The sequence below is a fragment of the Sarcophilus harrisii genome, chromosome 3 (genome assembly GCF_902635505.1).
Source record: "Sarcophilus harrisii chromosome 3, mSarHar1.11, whole genome shotgun sequence".
Taxonomy (NCBI): Eukaryota; Metazoa; Chordata; class Mammalia; order Dasyuromorphia; family Dasyuridae; genus Sarcophilus; species Sarcophilus harrisii.
In genome coordinates, this window is record NC_045428.1 from 69,077,909 (window position 1) to 69,098,476 (window position 20,568).

The window sequence follows — 20,568 nt, forward strand, 5'->3', positions numbered from 1 at the left end:
ATGAAAAACCCAAGAAAAAATAAACTGAAAGTTAATTCTTCTGGGGATTGTCCAAAAAATTAAGTATGCTCAGATATTCTATTTCAGCAATTCAAATCTTTTCTGTGAGGGAATTAATTTCCTTCTGATCAGTCTTTGCTTACTGGTCCATAAATTTTTAATTTGAACCTTTGTGTATTGGTTAGACTTTCATTTTCAAAAAAAAAAAAACTTTCTACTTTTTTTTCTTTTCATGTACCACAACAGAATATAAATCTTATTATTTACAATTTAAAGAATATAATTTTCTAAATCACTTGCAAAAAACAAATAAAAGTAATCTAAATCTTATTTCTCTCAGTAATATGGAAAATTATTTTGTTCTTAGCAAGTAGGTTTTCATTTGGATTTGAAATGGAGGTAGTCCATGTTCATCCTATTTCCTGAATTAAGTGCTATTACCATCGTTCATAGATTAGATATAAAGAAGATAACTCTTAGGAAAGTTTCACTACTTCCCTAGTGATTAAAAAAAAAGTAGTATCATTGTGTATTTTTTAGGAAATTGGATCTTTTTTTTTTTAATCATTTCAATCTATTTTCTTTATGAATATCAGAGAAACCAAAATCATTTGAAATACTTTCTATGAAAAGTATCTAAGCATCAAGAATTATATGGAAAAAATTGAATACTAGCTACATGGGAGCCTTTTGCACAACATGTCAGTCACAGATACAATCTCATATTAAATACTACTGGGAAATGATCCAACCTAGTCTCAGTATTTTCCTATCTAATATGAGTATATCTACTTATCATTTATTGTAAAGCTCAAATGGGATAATATCAGTAAAATATCAGATAAATATACAGAATTTTAAAGTTCTGCATAAATATCAATTACCAACTAATATTACAATTGAGATTATATCAATTCGTGGAATAGGTATAACCCTTAAATATACCTAAATCAACTTTATGTAAATGATACCTTCCATGCAACTGATTGACATTAAAAATTTTTTTTCAATTGAATTATTTTTGTAGAACATAAATTACTTGTCCATTTATCTGAATATTTTAAATTCCATATAATAAATATTCTTAAAATCAGACATACTTTTTATATATTTTCTATATTTAATAGTATGTGAGTGCATTCTTATGTTACTTATTAACTTTTAAATGTTTAATTTGGTAGACTAGTTGATCAGTGGAATAGCTTAGGTTCAAAGGACAAAATAGTTAATTAATAATCTAGTGTTTGACAAACCAAAGACCCCAATTTTGGGGATGAGAATTCAGTGTTTAACAAAAACTGCTAGGAAAATTGGAAATTAGTATGGCAGAAACTAGGTATTGACCCACACTTAACACCATACACCAAGATAAAGTCAAAATGGGTTCATAATCTAGGCATAAAGAATGAGATTATAAATAAATTAGAAGAACATAGAATAGTTTACCTCTCAGACCTGTGGAGGAGGAAGGAATTTGTGACCAAAGAAGAACTAGAGATTATTATTGATCACAAAATATAAAACTTTGATTATATCAAATTGAAAAGCTTTTGTACAAACAAAATTAATGCAGACAAGATTAGAAGGGAAACAATAAACTGGGAAAACATTTTTACAGTCAAAGTATCTGGCAAAGGCTTCATTTCCAGACTCAGAGAATTGACTCTAATTTATAAGAAATCAAGCCATTCTTCAACTGATAAATGGTCAAAGAATATGAACAGACAATTTTCAGATGAAGAAATTGAAACTATTTCTAGCCATATAAAAAGGTGTTCCAAGTCATTATTAATCAGAGAAATGCAAATTAAGACAACTCTGAGATACCTCTACACACTTATCAGATTGGCTAGAATGACAGGGAAAAATAATGTGGAATGTGGGAAGGAATGTGGGAAAACTGGATGCATTGTTGGTGGAATTATGAAAAATCCAGCCATTCTGGAGAGCAATTTGGAACTATGCTCAAAAAGTTATCAAACTGTGCATACCCTTTGATCCAGCAGTGTTATTATGGGGCTTATATCCCAAAGAGATCTTAGAGAAGGGAAAGGGACCTATATGTGCACGAATGTTTGTGGCAGCCCTCTTTGTAGTGGCCAGAAACTGGAAACTGAGTGGATACCCATCAACTGGAGAATGGCTAAATAAATTGTGGTATATGAATGTAATGGAATATTATTGTTCGGTAAGAAATGACCAACAGGATGATTTCAGAAAGGCCTGGAGAGACTTACACGAACTGATGCTGAGTGAAATGAGCAGGATCAGGAGATCATTATATACTTCAACAACAACACTATACGATCATCAATTCTGATGGTTGTGGCCCTCTTCAACAATGAGATGAACCAAATCACTTCCCATAGAGCAGTAATGAATTGAACCAGCTACATCCAGCAAAAGAATATGGGAAATGAGTGTGAACCACTACATAGAATTCCCAATCCCTCTATTTTTGTCCACCTGCATTTTTGATTTCCTTCACAGGTTAATTGTACATTATTTCAAAGTCTGACTCTTCTTGTGCAGTAAAATAACTGTACGGACATGTACACATATATTATATTTAACATATTCTTTAATATATTTATCATATATTGGTCTATCTGCCATCTAGGAGAGGGGGGGGGGAAGGAAGGGAAAAATTGGAACAGAAGGTTTTGCAAGGGTCAATGCTGAAAAATTACCCGTTATATATCTTGTAAATAAAAAGGTATTTTAAAAAAAGAACAAACAACTTGAAAAAAATGTTTAATTTGGGCTCTTTCAATTGCATCATCTTTCCCATTGCTGTATACCATGAAATTCTCAAATGACTAAAATTTCATGTCATTGCTGCCACAGTATGCTATTACATATTAACATACACAATATTTAGGCTAACATGCAATCAAAACTTCTAAATGATATATATGAATTTTATCCATTTTCTAAAGGTAACATTTTCTCTTTTACCTTTCAATTTATCTATCTAGAAAGATTTTTACTAGGCCATCTTGATCATCTAAATAACAACTCAAAATAAAAGTTTAATGTATGCAAATCTTTTTAGGGACAATAAAGTACAAAATGGTATTACTATGATTTTCGGGAAAATGGCTTCCCTATATTATATCTCTTCAACTCATAGCTTTCTATCTATCAAAGAAGACAGTAGAATGAAAGTGAAACCCCGAAGGAAATAGAATATTGTTAACACTTGAAAAGTATGAACTGGAATGGTTTTAACTTAGTACTAGAAAAATTTAAATTTACAATGTACTGTAATGCTAGAAAGGAATAGAGATAGCCAGATGAAGAAGTAAAATGAAGAAAACCTATTAAGGATAGAAAAGTTCATTGCAGATAGCTACAATGTTTACCAAAGTACTTCAGAATTGATAAAAAAAAAAAGACAACAAAATAATTATGTAAAAATCTCAATCCAAGAATTGAATAATTTATTTCCTTAAACTTTGTTTTTGTATGAAAAACACCATCCAAATTCAGATCTGTAGCTCAGGAAGACACTAAGTAATTGATTTTATTTTACTATGACTCCCAAATCTGGAAACAATGGTATTTCTCCCAAACTACCCTAACAAATTGCATTAGGTTTTTTCTTCCATATTTCAAAAGAGCTGGCATTTGAGATTTATTCCAGCCCAGAGAAATTTTAAACTGTCTACTTTTATTTCATTGACATCAAAGTTAATCATATAGTTTAAAGTTCTGTCAAAAGAAGAGAAGTTTGTTTCTTTGTGACACAAAAAAGCCCCAACCCCCCAAAACTCTGAATATCAAGCATGAAAACTTTGTAGAAATAAACCAAAAAGAGAACCTCCACAAATGGGAAGTGTCTTAATCTCGAAGCATTAAAAAAGAAAATGTTCAATTTTATTTTGCTTTTCTTTTTTTCAGCTACATTATAATTTTGGATATTCTTGCACTATATGCTCCAAAACTGTTTTTCCCAAATGTAATTTCAAAGAGTGAATAAAATTTATCATATATAAATTACTTTTATATTTTTTTAAATATAACCATGTAAATGAAACAAAGTGCTGAGTTCTTGAATTTCAAAAGTATAAACCATATACTAGCTCCCTTTTGAGAAAAAAAATGCAGACATTTCAAAGTTTAATTTGCTAAGAATAATGATGGCATTAGGCATGAAAATGTACGACTAGAGATCAGGGAAACAGTTAAGTAAATAACAAATTTAAAAATATTTCCAACTCATTAAAGTCATATTGCCCATATCATATTGAACAAAGTAATATTAATGTTTGATCTGTAATTTATCTAAATAATTAGTTTTTAATCATTTATAAAATTAAATAGGTTTGATGTCAGCAAAAACTTCCTAACAATTAAAGGTGTCCAAAAATGGAATATGCTTCTTCAAGAGAGGGAGGGTTTCCTCTCCCAGAGATCTTTAATCAAATAAGTGAAATCACCTGTGGGAATTGTTATGGCTTTTTATTCTATCTATAGTTTGTGGACTAGACAGACATGTAGGTCACTTCTAACTCTCAAATTCTGTGATTCTGTAATTCTATGCCATTATCTAGAAAGTTCAACAATAACTGTTATATAGTTGGAAACAATAGAAAATTATTGAACAATCCATTTTGCAAATAAGCTAAACAATGCTAGGCAATAAGAAGTATGTATGAATCACCTGCTTCTAAAAATCACTTTAGCCATACCAGCCCAAGGACTGGGACCCTGAGCAATCATTTCTTCTTTCTCTTTCTTTCTTTCTTTCTTTCTTTCTTTCTTTCTTTCTTTCTTTCTTTCTTTCTTTCTTTCTTTCTTTCTTTCTTTCTTTCTTTCTTTCCTTTTCTTTCTTCTTTCTTTCTGTCTGTCTTTCTGTCTTTCTTCTTTGCCTTTCTCTCTTTTCTTTCTTTCTATTAAAGCTTTTTATTTACAAAACATATGCATGGGTAATTTTTCAATACTGACCCTTGCAAAACCTTCTGTTCCAAATTTTCCCCTCCTTCCCCACACCCCCTCCCCTAGATGGCAGGTAGTCCAATACATATTAAATATCTTAAAATATATGTTAAATCCAATATATGTATACATATTTATACAGTTATCTGAGCAATCATTTCTTGGGTAAATCTATAAAGATCCACCTAGTGCTGGTGCTGGTTTTAGGACAGTTTACTCTTTTGTAAAAGCCCAGGGAGATTTTAGTGAGTTGTAAAGTATCTGACAAAGGGTCAAAACTCTCTAGGTTTCAAGGAACCAAAAATGTTCACACGTCCACAGTTGCTGCTGATGTAAGCAGATCCTGTGCGATTCAAATGTAAATATGCATGTAAAAATAAATTAAAACTCACTTTAGAGAGTATTGAGTTGTATGCTAAATCTGAGGAAATAAGTAGATTTTCTTACATTTCAAAAACCATGGCTCATACATGAAAATTAATTATAGTTCATTGATGGGAATAGAAAGGCAAATATAAGATGTTCTGCATAATCAGCTTCTCAGTAAGAAAGATCTAGAAACATGACATTATTTGATATCATTGCTGTTGTTCTTGTCCTTAGCTCTCTAAAAGACCCAGGACCTCAGGAGGCACCATGGCATGAAGGTGAATTGGATGGAAATGAGGGAGGGTGCACAAGGTCACCTGCCTCAGTTTCTCCTCCAGAGCCATCGGATCCCTGTGGCCAGATATAAGTCAAGATTACTGGAGATGGCCCTGGTTACAATGGGAGACTTTGGTCTTTTTAAGCTAAGTTCTTCAATGAGTCTCAGTTTGACTGAAGCTGCACGCATTAAGTAATTAAGGCCAGGTGGCAACTGAAGCAAAAATATCTTCTCTTTCACCTAGTCCAAAAAAAAAAAAATAATCTAAAGGCAAGATCCCCATTTCTGGTCAAAGCAGAAATGACTGCTATTTACAGTTAATCTGAGTCAATCAGGATCCAAACAACAACCAAATGGAGTTTGGCTTGGGAGCTATTGGTAGCCAATCAATGAGAATCAAAGTGGTTTGGGTTTAAGGTAGGGTCCTTAAGAAAGAAATCTAGCCAGGATTTTGAGAGGATTCAGAGGTACAAAAGAGGAAAAAAAAATGCTTTTAAGAGCATCTGTAGGTAAGGGTATGATACCCTATCAGACAGAGGGAGAAAAAGGAAGGAAGTAGTAAGGGATGGAAGGAAAAAAGGAAGAGAGAAGAGAGAAGGAAGAAGGAAGGAAGGAAAGAAAAAGGAAGGGAAGGAAGGAAGATGGGAAGGAGGGAGGGAAGGAAGGAAGGAGCATCAAGTACAGGCAAAGCTGAGTTTAAAGGCCATCTCCAAAGCTGCTCCCCAGGTGACCAGCGGATGTCATTTAATCTCTGAGCTTCAATTTTTCTCTTCATGTAGAATGAAGAGATTGGACTGCCTGCATCAAGTGGATCGGAAACATCAATCCAATAATCTGATGATCCTGTCTTGGGCAGATGCTAGGCAATTCCATGACAAAATATGGCAGAAGAGTTATGGGTCTGACTTAGCAGCTTCTTCATTGAGAAATCACAGACACTGACCAAACAGAGAGGCAGGGCAAGAGAAAGGAAGGGAGGCAGAGAAAGGAATGCAGCTATACAACATTCTGTCACTCAAAAGGCAGAGTTTGCCTGTCATAAGTTAGAAACCCTTATATTTAAGTCTTTTTTACAATGCAGAGAGTGCTGAAAATGACTAGAAAGAAGCTTTGTTATCCATAGTTATGAGAAAACTGTTTTGTATCTTTATCTTTCTTGTTTATGATCTTAATACTAATCATATATTACAGATTTCAGTGAAAGGTTTAATAATTCATCATGAATCTATCAGGGACATTTATAAAGTGTCTTTATGATGTGAAGAATTATTTTGGTCCACTTTCCCCAGAAACATTTATAGAACGTGTCAACATTAGTCAGTCAAAGGATGTGACACTTCATTATTCTTGCTATTATCACTATTACTAATCATTTAAACAACCAAAAATGAACTAGGCATTGTAATCAATCAAGTTTACAACTGGTAACTATAACATATAAATCATCCATTTGACCTAAAGACATTGCTCTTACCAAACAACTAAGCCACCACTTTATTTTGGTGCTACTTTTTTTGCTTTCAGGTCATTGTGATATAATTTAATTCAATAAATATAATTATGAAATTTCTGAAAAGTATATTATATGTTCCAAAGTACTTGCCCAGAAAAATGAGGTCTACTTAACCTATTATGCTTATAAGTTCAACCACATACTTACATAAAATGTCTGATTAAAATGAATATCATTTACACAATCTGCCACTGACTTGGAAAATTAGACTACTTCAATTGTTATAAAAAGAATTACTGATCATATTATCAGTAGGCAATTAGTCCCCTGTTTACTATCATCAGACCTCTAAACTACCAAAGATAAATTCAGAAAGAGCTTTCCACTTATTTTAATAAAGTATTTCAATCTCATAAATGCATCCAGTTAGATGCTATTGAATCTAAGTTTTTAAGTTTTCCCAAGGAGAAATGTGATTATGATGGGCCATTGCAAATTTCCCTGAAACAAAAGCTTTCTTTACTATCAGCAATTCATGGTTCTGAAAAATAAATACTATTTTGCATACTGCAATTATGTCAGCAACTTTATTGTGTCAGTATAAACATTATACATGAACCTGGAGTATTTCAACCCAGCAAAGGCCAATAATCTAAGTAGCTGAAAAAACAACAACAACAACAACAACAACAACAAAAAACAGTTCCAATGATGTGATCATGTAAGCAAAATAGTAAAGGAAAACTAGGAATCAGTCCAGGAATGAGAGGAAGAAAAGAAGGATTAAACTCACTTCCAAAGCCATTGTATTTGAAAACTATTTGCAAGACATTGCAATAAATAATTTTATTGAATGGTATTGCAATCAATTGCTCCAAGAGAAATCAAACCCACAAATCAATTTTATCTCTTGTGGTCTAAATTACTGCAGACATATGCTTTACTTAAAATTTACTATTAATATAGAAGCTCAAATTGGTGATAGAATTACCATAAAACTTCTAATATCATAATAATTCAATTTTCCTTTTTAGTTAAAATAATACTTCTGATTAAAATATGAACAGAAAATTTTGTGATATTTTCCATTCCAAACACCACAAAAGCAAAAACGTTCTAATGACACCCTTATTTAATATCACTAAGAACTTCATCTCACAATAAATAACACCTTTCACTATATAAACTAAATTCTATTAGCAATGAATTTTGGAAGGTATTGACATTTGGAATAATTCTGGTACTCCTCTAATACCAGTTAGAAGGGGTGATTTCTTTAATGATCTCTGTGTTAGGTAATTTTTTTTAATGTTCAGCTATGAACCTTGTATGCTTTTGAAATTGGCACACTTTGAAATTGTCATCTTTCAATGTACTGAGTTAAATATATAATTGTTAATATATTAAAATTAAATTTAATTATCTGTCAAATGTACCAAATGTTATATGCTACACATAATACGTGATTATAAATGTATTTAGAATCCTGTTCATTAAAAAAAAAATGATAGAAGTTGAATGCATAAATGGTCAAATACTGAAATGAAAAAATAAAACCTCCAATAATGTTGAAAGGATATACAAAGGAATATACACAAAGTCTAAAAAATAAGAATATTGAATTTAATATAGTTATATATACATAGAGAGTTTTTTTAGCGCTTATTCTTTTTTTCCATATCCATCATTACCCATTAATCCACCTTTCTCCCAATTAGTAGCAGAAACCTTCCTTATAAAATATACATACAATAAAAAAAAAAAAAACTACCAATTGGCCAACCACATCTTAGAATGAATATGTGATTCTTTATCTCTGCTAAAAAATGGGAGGCATATTGCATCATCAGCCTATTGAAGTCATGATTATTCACTGCCTTGGTCAAAGTTCTGAGATAATTCAAAATTATTTTCCCTCACATTATTATTATAATCATTGCAAAATTGTTCTCCTGCAGTTTTATTCATATGCATTCACATCTCTTCATACAAGCATTCTCATATCTGAGTATTTCATATTTATATTGTACATTTTTATGGTACAATAAAATTCCATTACATTCATACACAATAATTTGTTCAGTCATTCCCCCAAATCATTTTTTTTCCAGGTCTTTACTTCAACACAAAGCATTGAATATTTTGGTATTGATACATCCTGCTCATTGTTTTCATTGGAATGATGTCTAATAGCTTAGTGTCACTTTTAGAAATCATTAAAAGTTGCTTTTCCAGAATGGTTGAATTAATTTACAACTCCATCAAGTAAACTTGTTTTCCCACAATCCCTCAGCAAACTGATGTTTTTCTTTTTAGTCATCTTTATATTGATGGGCATCAGAAAAAAATCTAAGAGATATTTTAATTAGCATTTCTATTAGTACTAATTGTTAAGAATATTTTATATGGTTGTGGATATAATGTATTCCTTCATTTGAGAATATGTTCTTAATCTTTGACCACTTATCAGTTGGTGAAGAGCTCATATTCCTTTATATTATCATCATTTCTATATTTCATGTCTTAAATCTTTAACAGAGGAATTTTTTGTGATATCTTCCATTTCCTCAGTACTTTCCATTTGTAAATAACATAATGGACTTGAAATTGTAAATACTTAAGTTCAAGTCCAGCCTCAGACACTTAACTAGATGTGTGACCTTGATAAAACATTTCACCTCTGTCTCAATTTTATAATAATAGTACCCATTATTTGTGTTTGGAGCGGGTCAAATGAAATATATATACATATATATACATATAGTATTTTATAAAATTTGAAGTTTTATATAAATGGTAGTTTTTGTGTTTATTACTATTACTTCTATGCAGAAGCTTTTCAATTTTATGTAATCATTTTTATCTCTTTTTTTAGGTAAGAATTCTTTTCTAAACCCTATCTGCAAAAGTCATCTTCCTCTTCTAGTCAATTCACTAGCAGGTGTGCATATGTGTGTGTGTGTGTTGGGGGGTATGATATGATTTTGAATATTTAGGGCATGCAACCATTTGGAAAGACAGCTGGGGCACAAGATTCAGCACTGGGTCTAGAATCAGGAAGACAAATAAAAAACCACCCTCAAACCTTTACTGGTGGTGTGAGCCTGATCGTGTCACTTACCCCTGTTTGCTTCAGTTTCCTTAACTATAAGGGAATATGAGCTGGATAATAATAATAATAATAATAATAATAATAAATGAACTGGATAAGGAAATGGCAAACCATTGTAGAATCTTCACTAAATATATTCCAGATGAGATAAGGAGGAGTCAGACAAAACTGAACAACAAAATCATTTGGAAATTTCTTGTTTTATTTACCATGGCATGGTGTTTTAAACTTAATTTATTTCAGACTGCTTCCTAGTTTTACTGACAGTTTTTGTGAAATATAAAGTTATTATCCCAATAGTGGGAATCTTTGGGTTTATCAAACATTATGATACTGCTTCTGGGTTTTATTTATCTAATGCATTCCACAGATTATTTCCTATTTTTTAAGCATTACAAAATTATTTTAATGATTACTATTTTATAATAATTTGAGATCAAATATTGCTAGACCCTCTTCATTCTTAATTTTTTTTTCATTTTGTTAGTTCATTTTTTATTATATCACCTGAGATTCTTTATCATTTGTTCCTCCAGATGATTTCTGTTATCATTTTGTCTACATTTATAAGATGATATTTTGGTATTCTAATTATTATCTTGATAAATTTGTGATTAATTATTTAATTATATAGGAAAGGTCCAGTCATAAGCAATTACTATTTATTTAATTATTAATAACTTTGTTTTATTTCCACAAAAATGTTTTGGAACTGTATTCATATAAGTTCTTAATGTGCCTTTTTTACATTCCATAGTAGTATTCTGTAGTTATTTTGAACGGGATTTCTTTTTTCTAGCTCTTCCTGCTAGGTTTTGTTAGTTACATAAAGACTGGTGATTTTGTGGCTTTATTTTATATTTTGTTATTTTACTGAAGCATATAAATGTTTCCATTAATGTTGTTAGTTGAATCTTTAGAATCTGTTGAGCAAACCATCATACTATTTGAGTATATCAATAATTATTTTCTATTGGCCTACTATTATTTCCTCAATCTTTTTCTTCTTTTATTACTATAGAATTGAAATTACTTATTGCTAATTATTATACATACATAATTTATATGTCTATTATATATACATATTAAATAATAGTGAAGACAATGAAAATCATTGGTCAAAATTGTCAAGTAGAAAGATTCAATTATATTTAGCTTCAAATCTTTGCAAGTAACTAATACTGAAATGCCAGAGATAAAAATATTAAACATATTCCAGGGTCCAAAGGTATGTGAAAATAAATTCATCATTATTCTTTCTTACTATTCAGGTTGGATAAAACAGGGCTCTGATTCTTTACATTTATTATACATTAATGAGACAATTAGTCCCTGAAAAAAAAATTGAGGATAAAATATTTATCCACAATTCAGCCCTTCAGAGGCTGCCCAGAAGCCTTCCCTCTCAGTACCTAGTTTACCAGTTCCAGGACTGGTTAAAAGAGTTCCAGATTTTATAAACCTGTGCCAAAATAGTACTAGAGAAGCTGCCAATTTACTTCTACCTTGAGATTTCATCAAGAAGAAAAGCAATATGAAGCCCTGACTAGACCAGAAAAAAGGCAGTAGGATGAATGTCTTCCATTTGGCTGCTACTGAAGTTAACAGTGTGAATGTCCTATTATCCATGTTTTAGTTCAAATGTTTACAGAACATCATATTAAAGACTTACAAGCAAAAGCTGAACAGTATGGAGAGCAAGAAATCTTGGTCCTGTAGTACAAAGGATGAGGTATACTTTCTACTTGATAAAAATTATAGGCAACAAAAGATGCATAATACTGCATATGCTCTCACATGCACTGGTTCTGTTGGTATTTTCCTTTATTACTAGGGAGGTTTATATGGCAAGGATATTTTGAGAAATTACTCTGATATAAAAACTGAAGACTATTATCATTATCACCATCCTAATCACTATTAATTATCTTACAAAATAAAAATTAATATTAAATATTATAAAATGCCATTATCACTAAAGATAATAAAGGATAATTAGTAATTTTAGTATTGGGCTTCTATTTAATCCTTCTTCCTCTACATTTAAACTTTTAGGAAAAAGATTTTGCCCCTACATGAATTATACACACATGCAAAGTATGTGCTGAGCCTAATTCTTAATCCCTTCAGACATTCCCTCCTTCCCCCCAGGTCAGATTTCCTCTTATTCATTAGTTCTCTGAGAGGACTACACAGTCTGACACTTTTTGCAGGTCAAGGAAGAGAAAATAAAGTTGTATAATTTCTGCTGCCTTGGAATTAGAGTTATCCCTAACAGAGCATTGTGCTCCCCTCATACATTTTTCTTGGTCTTCATGTGAGGAGACAAAATTGTGGTTCATTGCTTTTGCAACAAAACACAGAGAAAAGAGCAAAGGTGGTTAATAGTCTTACAGCCAAGACTACAGCAGGAAAGAAATGTTTGGGCAAGTCCCAAAGAATAATCAAATAAGTAGGTTTGTCAGGGCTAAAGGATCATGAAGAAGAGGGAAAGGGGTGCTGAATGAGAATCCTAATATCAGCATTCTCCACCATTATTATATAGTTATTATTTTATTGTGTTTCTTACTTTCCTTCCCTGTGGAAATAGTTTTATTTGCTCTTCCTCCGGTTCATAATTCCTTTATTTTATTTTCCTTTTAAGAGTTAGTGGGGTCAGAGGAAAATGACATTTTCCTTTTGTTGGTCACATAACCCTCCTTTTGCCTTATTGGAAATTATACATAATCATGCAAATGTCATCACTTATGTGAACAAAAAAAATAGTCTTGGAAAACCAAACTATGAATTTATGGTTTGTACTTAAATTTAAGTTTCATTTCTGTTAAGTTACAAAAAAACACCAAAGCACATGTACATATATACATACATGCAACACACATTAACATATCACAATTGATGCTCTGAACAACAATTTCTTCAAGCATCAAAGAAAAATTTAATTGCTTCCAGAGGCAGGGATTAGTAAGTAATTCCAAATTAACTAGAAAGCTCAATTAATCTGAACATTTCATTTCTTGGGACATATGTTAACTGAGCTTTTGTTTTAATGTGTTCAAATACTGACACATTGACCATAACCACCATATCATACTTGTGATTGAAAATAAATTTTGCCTTGAGAAAATGATAGTCCAGAGTTCTGACAAAAGTGCATGGGGTAAAGTTTCCGTTAACAAAATCAATAACTCAGAAATTATAATGGAATCTTTTCTCATCTGTCTGAATGATGAAAGTGAAGATCTTGGGACAAACCATAGCCTTCAACCTATGTTGAAAATACATTAGGTATATAATATACTGAAGTGGACAGATCTAGTAGCATAGTGTTCATTATATCCAAAGATCCCAGTTATTGAAGTAAGAATTCACTATATGATAAACTTCTGGGTAAACTGGACAATAGTATGGCAGAAATTACATTTAGGTATTCTTCTCAATGAAGTTGGGAGTTCATTCAGTTTTATATGTATAAAGGGAATCTAATTAGAATATACAAGTTAATATAAATCATTTATGGCTTTAATGTTAAAAGGAAAATGTTCCTGAAAACAATTTAGGAAAAATACACAATGTAACTTGCAATAAAGTTTTCTATTTTAAATAATGTATCTAATGATGATGGGAAGAAGGGAAAACTATTAATTAAGATATCAGAATGTTGGAAAACAAATTAAGTAAAATGGTATCCATAGAATCTATTCATTGTTAAGTCCAAAGTCATCTTATAAGTTCATTACAATATGAATTATTTTTGGTTCCTTTTTATGACCAAACATATTAAATAAACAATTCTTGTGTTCATTACATAGCAATAAAGTATTTAGAATTTCAATTAACAATTATTTTCCAAATTTCTAATATAAACTATAAAATCCTTCTTTCAATAAGCTAATGAATTATGATATTGTAATTGTCATTAATTAAACAAAATAGAAATTTTGGAGTACTATAATAGAAAATATGAAAAATATTATGGATAAAGTTAATTCCCCTTACTGAATAGCAGAAACAACACAAAAAAGAATATTACTTCTATAATATCTAAATGCCCCTAACCCCTGAGTGTCATCAATTTGCACAAAGAGCATTCATTAAATTGTAGATGCCATTTGTATCTTTATTATTAGAATACTATATCAAAAATGTATGAGTATACAGAAATTAAATGTTTATGACTCTTCACTAAAAATTAATTATTAAAAATTCCCAAAATGTAAGAAAGAATGCCATGAAAGGTTACCCACACATTTTTCTGAATGTTAATACTTTCTAGAGTAAGATGAACATCATTAGTCTTTCTTGCTTTAGTCAAAGGACATAAAGCAATGATGATGAGATTGATGTTATTATTTCACTGGTAGAGAAAACCTGAGATGGGGAAATTTCTTCTCTCAATGCAGTTCAGAAGTTTCTCTGCAATGCAGTTGCATGAGGCAACTGGAGCAGTTCTCAGAATTAGTATTTTGGCAGAAAGACTTTAACCCAAATCTTCCTAATTCCAAAGCCACTTGGCTCTTAGTGCACTATTCCATGCTGTACATAAATTAAGAATGGAAAATTCCCTTTATTTCTGATGGTCAGAAAATGTACTATTTTGGTTAAGTTATTATTATCATTAATTCAGAGTCAGCCTATATGTATACTAAGGATGGGCTACTAATTTCCAAAGAGTACAGATGAAATGTTAAATGTTTTAAAACTACAACAAATATAATTTAACTTTTGTTTGATAATTTAAAAAAAAAAAGGTCAGAATCTTACATGTCTAACATTCATGATTACCTAATATAACAACTTTCTTCACATAATACTATAAAGAAATTATTTGTGTTTTGGTGTGGGAGACAGCTCACAAACTGGAAATTGTCAGTTAATGTTGGAATTAGAAATCTTACTTGGCTTTGAGTCCTGACTCTTCCCAACTAGCTAAATGAACTTTAACAAGTCATTTATAAACTCTCTGATGTTCAATTTTTTTACCCATTACATCATATTTGTACTTCCTATCGCATAAGCTTTCTCTAAGGAGAGTTCTTTACAAACTTTACAAACAAATATACACTGTTCATTACTATCAACTATTCTAACATCACCAGTTCTTAGATTACAATCAGGCAGAGAGAAAAGCAAATGGGTGGCATAAAGGGAGCCGACCTTGGAGTTAGGAAGAGCTGATTTCCATACTTTGGTTCCTTCTAGCTCTATGACTATGATCCTATGCCACAGGACACTTTGTTCTGCAGTGCTCCGCACACTGAGACTGTAGTTTGCAAAGTAGAATGATGACTTGATGAAGGGAGTTCCCTCCTTGTTACTTCCCCAGATTAATGAAATCACAAATATAAAAACAAAACAAAACTGACACCTCTGCAAGCTGTATAGAAATAGTAAATTCATTTTCAAGTAGTAGTCTATTTTCAGCGATGATGTTTGCATGTTAACTGGTCAGTTGCCATGAGCAAGCATTTATTCGTCAAAGCCTACGAGATATCTTAACTGATCTAAATTTAAACTTAATTTAAAATGCTTCTGATTTTTGAACTCAAGGAAATTTACTGTCTATAAATACAAGTTATTAAAATAGTTCTCACTTTAAATTTAACTAGCATTAAACTTTGTGGTCATCATATTATTATAACTTTATTGTTATAGAATTTGCAGGTGGAGTGTCTTTCAATTGGAATTGACAAGTGTTTTTCAAAAGAATGACCACATGCTTAACTCTTCATTTCACTGTATTAACCTACTGATATATTTTTTTCTTAATTAGTGTCAAGAAATAGTTTGCATTTATGTACCTATGGAATTTCCCTGTCCTAATGTTAGAGTACATATACCGGATGGAAAATTACTGGCAAGGCATTATACCTAATAGTAACAACAGAAATATTTTGTCTATATTCTACCGTGAATGATTTGTACATTGATAGCATCAGTAAAACTTTAATTATAATAAACTTTTTCTAACAATGTTTATTGATTCCCATATAGTATCTACTGAAAACCATATTTAATAGGAACAAAGAAATGATAAAGGGACTTTTTAGGCAACAATATATATGTAGCAAATATTTGCATGTGATTGCATCCATGTGTTATATAAAATATGCTAATATAAAAATATACATATAATTTTCACCATTAGTAAAATAAACAAACAAAAAACTGCCCAAGTTAGGATTAAAAATTTATAAATTCAAATTAGAAAAATAAGAAATATTCACATTATCTTTCTCACTGAAAACAATAAACATAAAACTACTAATGGCTTATAACCAATCTTATAGCTTCCTACTTCTTTATTAGAGTTAACAAACAAGAGATCCAATGAAAAGAATAAAGAAAAGAAACTGGTGAGGGGTAGGGATAGAGAAAGAGATAGTAGGAGAAAAAGCATAAACAGATAAATGATTCTGTTAGTCTAAGGCTATTCACTGTCAATATAGCTTCCACAGTGTTTTGTGTTGTTTCCCACCATTTAAGATACTGTTAAAAAGATTAAACACTACTCACAGCTCTTCAACTATTCTCTAATCAGTCATCATTTATTTCAATTGTGATAATAAAAGCAAATCACTATAATGTTAATTATTCTCAGAAATAGAGAGAGATCAAGCTGAAAACAATAGTTCAGTCAAAGAGGCAGAACTAGCCTTTGGCTGCACATTTCCCCCTCTTGTTTTTGTAATATTTGGCCAAGATTCCTTGCCTCTATGTTCTTCCACTCCTCATATTTGAGGCTACTAAATTTCCACCTGTAAATTCAGGTCAATTACAGGCCAGTTCTGATGCCAGAAGAGGAAAATATAAGGGTGTGAGTAACAACATCAGGTAGAGCAGAAAGCCACCTATTGGATATCAGGGATAGAATTCCAAGTTACCATTGGAACATTACTCATAATATGTCAAATAAAGACTGGGCATACCCACTCAAAAAATTTCAAACCACATTTTACCAATATTTATCTTTTTTTTTTCAATAGCAGGCAAGATTTTGAAAAATCTTTTACAAAATCTATGTAAACTAAGCATATACCAAATTCCTGAACTACCAATAAGGTAACTAGGATCAAAATAGGATATAAAACTACAGTGGCTGATTGTGATGTGATCACTGCTTCCAATTCATTACCTTTTAAATAACATGTTCTGAGATTTTCCTGGAAGTCAAAGTTAAGTTCACTGGTTTATAATCTTTATATCTAATATTACCTATAATTTCTCTAGTCCCATGATCCTTTTGCTCTCCACTCTATCAAAGCTCAGTGACTGAAGTAGCTCAATAATAAGAGTCAGCAGTTCATTGTTTGGTTCAGAGCTTTAAGAGTTGGAATTATAAGAAATCTTTAAATTCAACTCCAATTTACAGACTGTGTAACAGAGGCACAGAGAGTTGAAATGACTTGGCCACAGCTAGATAAGTATTTGAAACAAGATTTAAACTTATATCTTCCAGATTCCACGTCTAGTTCTATAACCACTAACTGGTAGTGTCAAATTCAAATAGAAACAGACTGCAGTGGGCTGCACAGAGATTCAGAAAACCACAACTTAACATTATCTATGATGCATCATATTTTCATTTTTTTCTTAAACATTTCCTGCTGAATTTTAGATCAGGAAATCCTAGCTACATTTTCTATGAATTTTTTTTGAAAAATTCTTTCTAAAAGTCCAGGATTTCTAGCATAGCAGGCTAGTGAATCAGGCATTAGACCTATGATTTCACTGGTCTAGGGAACATCTGGATGAGGAAACTCTACCAAAGTTAGCAGCTTTTGTTCACCTATGGTCTCTTAGGCAGTGCGGCAGATAGAGCACTGGGCCTGGAGTCAGGAAGATTCATCTTCCTGACTTCAAATCTAGCCTCAAATACTTCCAGATGAGTGATCCTATTCCTCTCAGCTTCCTTATCTGCAAAATGAGCTGGAGAAGGAAATGACAAAACAACCTAGTTTCTTTGCCAAGGAAAGCCTAGATGAGGTCATGAAGAGCTGGATATGACTGAATGAGTCAACATATGGCCTTGGAGAGTTTTAGGGCAGGAAGGATTGAGCCACCCCAGACAGTCCAACGAGAGGTGGCTTGCTCTTCTGCCAGTACACGATGTGGCCTGTCCATCAGATTACTTCTGGCCTGTTTTGTTTTGTTTTTTTTCCTACTTCATTACCTCTCCCTAAGTTTACTGGCCTGCTTCAATAATCGGTTCTTCCTTATTAATAAGAATTAGGTCTAGAATGGGAGATGACCTCATTACCTCCTCTAACTTGTGATGAATGAAATTATCTTTGGGGCAAGACAATAATTTATTAGCTCTTCCTCTAGAATAAGATAGAGAGCAGCAGAATAAATCTGAGTAATGAAGACCCTGTCACTAATATATCATAATTCCAGGCCTGGCTTATGATTTATTTCCCTGATTCTCCATCTATGTTCTCTTTCAGCTCCAGCTGCTAGCACAGTAGACAGAATGCTGGGCCTGAAATCAGAAATATCTGAGTTCAAATCCAGCTTCTAGGCTTTCTAGCTGTGTGTTCCTGGCCAAATGACTTAATCTCTGACTCATTTTCCTCAATAATAAAGTGGAGCTGATATTAGCACCTACCTTCCAGGGTTGTTGAGAGGATCAAATGAGAAAATAATTGTCAGATCTTGTAGCACAGTGCCTGATACCTAGTGGGCTGTATATGGATGCTCATGTGTCCCTGAAGACGCTGCCCCACACAGACCCTGCCCAGTATACTGCAGGGTACAACAGTGGCAGGGCAACTGCTATTCCTTTCTCCAAAGACCTACACCCAAACGATATCTATCACATTCACTCCCTCTTGTTCTACGGTTTCCTCACATTAGTTTATTTTCTTAATAAATACTACTTCCCTGCCCCATATGCTTTTACATATTCTGTTCCTTTTGAATAAGATTATCTTTGCGGTGAGAGGCAGTGTGGCCATACAGAGAGCTTCCCCCAAAGCTAGTCAAGTCCCGCCACTGACACAATCCTGGCTAGGACACTTAATCTCATAGTGCTCCAGGCAGTTCTGTAGGAGTGTGAGTGGTAGGAGAGGTGCCACCTTGTATTAGTAGACATTTCCTGATCTAGGAAGCCTTAAGGCACTAAGTCTGTGTTTTAAACTGCTTCTTCCCTCATGTCAATAGGACTTTCACAGATGAAACTCTTTTGAAACACAGTCTGGAAAATAATTTCAATTCCTATAGCTACTACTCTAGATTCATACAAATTACCCTGAAAAATCCCACTTGGCAAAGGAGAAGGATGAAACTAATGAGAAGACTCATTTCAACTCCCATCATGCTCTTGGTCATTAGTTTTGGACCCATGAAAATCATTTCAGTAGCAAGATTCAACAAGGGACCAAGAAAAACCAGCAGGTTTTGCCCTACTTCCCCTACTGTCCCCAATGAATTCAATCAATACCAAGGATTCCACTGGAAATCTTAACAGACCTCTGGTTCCATCCCCTATGGATGACCCACATGACCCACCCAACTAAATCTATTGAATCCCTCAAGCCTAGCCAGTCACAAACTGGGCTACGTCATCACAGAATGAACTCCAGTTTCAGTTTCTGTAAATTGTATTTTCCCAAATTTCTCTTTTCTGGATTTCCACATTCCCTAATTCCACCACTTCTACTATCAGAAACACTCTTTTCACTCTAATGCACAATTCAAACATGTGTTTTATAAGGAATACAAAAATATAAAAAGGAATGAGAAAAATTTTAGTAGAAGAAAATTTAGAAAATATTCTCATCTCAGATAAAATCTGAGCCAATTATTTGGGTTCATATTCTATTTTGATATTTTAGTATACCAATCTATTATATATGCACACACATATGTATGTATATACATATGTGAGTATATATTACACAAATGTGTGACATAAAAAGACATATTAGAAAATTTCATATAATGATAACAATTGTTTTTTTTAACCTTAAACTGATTCCCAAGTTCTATTCAGAATTTTATGTCCAAAATTTAGATTATTTAAATAACAGTTGAGAACATTATCTATTTGGATAGTATCAGACAAATTAAAAAAGAAAATTTAAAAAAAAAAACCCTCCTCCTTAGAACTATAAAGAGTACAAAACTTAACATGCTATACAAGTATATACAGATTCATTGCATAAGTAACTTTTCCTTCCAAAAACTGTGAGTAAATGATAATAAAACTTTGTTTTTTAATCAGTGACATTGCATCTATCATCCCCAGAGTCTACCTCACTACAATTATTATTTTAAAAAGGCAGACAAATAAGAGAAAAAATGCTAATATGAGGGGAAATTTTGCAATGACAAACAACCAAATTATTGAATAAAATAGATCTGTATACATAAGCTATGTATCTATACATATACACACATTTATATGTATATGTA

General features: G+C 32.0%; 1 protein-coding gene across 4 annotated transcripts in view; it reads right to left on the bottom strand.

The window, feature by feature from the left end:
* SPAG16 (sperm associated antigen 16) overlaps nt 1–20,568 on the bottom strand; it is a 1,146,423-nt gene that overhangs the window by 953,772 nt on the left and 172,083 nt on the right. The gene's annotated exons all lie outside the window — the stretch shown is intronic.